Source organism: Microtus ochrogaster, unplaced genomic scaffold (genome assembly GCF_000317375.1).
Source record: "Microtus ochrogaster isolate Prairie Vole_2 unplaced genomic scaffold, MicOch1.0 UNK4728, whole genome shotgun sequence".
In the NCBI taxonomy this organism is placed as follows: Eukaryota; Metazoa; Chordata; class Mammalia; order Rodentia; family Cricetidae; genus Microtus; species Microtus ochrogaster.
Genome location: NW_004953821.1, coordinates 1 through 1,261, shown reverse-complemented (window position 1 = coordinate 1,261; position 1,261 = coordinate 1). Strand labels below are relative to the sequence as shown.

The window sequence follows — 1,261 nt, the reverse complement described above, 5'->3', positions numbered from 1 at the left end:
AAGCATCAAGGCCCGGGACGTAGGCTGGAGTGTCTTGGATGTGGCCTTCACTCCTGACGGAAACCACTTTCTGTACTCCAGCTGGTCTGATTACAGTGAGTACGCACCAGGTTCCGCGGTGTCTCCAGCTTGGGACCTGAAGCTTCCAGGTCCTCCCCTCAGAGAGGACGCCTTGCCTTGCCCTCGGGAAATCACTCCCAAAGTGCTCTGACATCCTTGCCATTTGCTCTTTCCCTTCTTAGTTTTACTTCTGTTCTCTTTCCCACAATCCTAAGGAATTCTTGTTTCTCTTCTCTTAGTTCATATCTGCAATATCTATGGGGAAGGAGACACACACACTGCCCTGGACCTAAGGTATTGGCTTTTTTTTGTCAGACTTCTCAGAAGCTTCCCAAGGAAGGCTTTCCAGGAGCACCTCTCGATCAGGAGCTCCCAGCTAGATGGAAAAGTGCACTGGTTGCCAATTTCTCTGGGTGGCTTCCTGAGAGCATTGCCCATCCTGTGAGCCCTAGTTAAAGGACTGCTTCTGGGTTCTCTCAGGTGATCAGCATGCTGGCTTGAGTTGGCGGCCCTCCGTGTCCTCCTCTCTATAATTCTTGTATATTCTTTGTAGACTGACAAGAAGTGAAAGGACTTCCCCTTAGTGTAGCTACTCCTTTGCTATCTCTAGGCCAGAAGAACGTCGTTTTGCTGTCTTCTCCATTGCTGTCTCCTCAGATGGACGAGAAGTACTAGGAGGGTGAGTGAGCCCTGTGGGAAATGTCTACCTTGTTAATGAGGTGAGCGCTCTGCCAGAGGCAAGTTCTGCTGTTGTAGAAACTATACTAGCAGCTATGGAAACCCAACTGGCCTTCTCCAAGGTCAAGGTTTACAAATTGCTTCACTCCTGCTCACCGTTTCCCTGTATGAGGTGTCAGGTCTTGAGCCTCCTTAAAAACTAAGCTGCTGCTTCTCCCACATGTGAACAAGCACACAGAACCATAGTCTTGGCTCTAGGACCTCTTGTCTCATTTCTTACAGTGCCAATGATGGCTGCCTGTATGTCTTTGACCGAGAACAAAACCGGCGCACTCTTCAGGTATTGTTTGTGAGACAAGAACCTCCTCCTCTTGGTCTTTGACCTATTTTAAGACCAGAAAGAAATTCTAAGACCCTTAGCTTCCTCTAGATTGAGTCTCATGAAGACGACGTGAATGCAGTGGCGTTTGCTGACATAAGCTCCCAAATCCTGTTTTCTGGGGGAGATGATGCCATCTGCAAA

The 1,261-nt window shown here is 48.7% G+C and overlaps 1 long non-coding RNA gene across 1 annotated transcript; it reads left to right on the top strand.

Annotated features, from left to right (window-relative positions):
- The first annotated feature begins 7 nt into the window (after nt 1-7).
- Nucleotides 8-1,255, top strand: LOC101990515. Its single transcript, XR_259000.3, has 5 exons — nt 8-95; nt 300-354; nt 671-739; nt 1,021-1,078; nt 1,169-1,255. It is a non-coding gene; the product is annotated as an uncharacterized LOC101990515 (long non-coding RNA).
- The last annotated feature ends 6 nt before the right edge of the window (nt 1,256-1,261 follow it).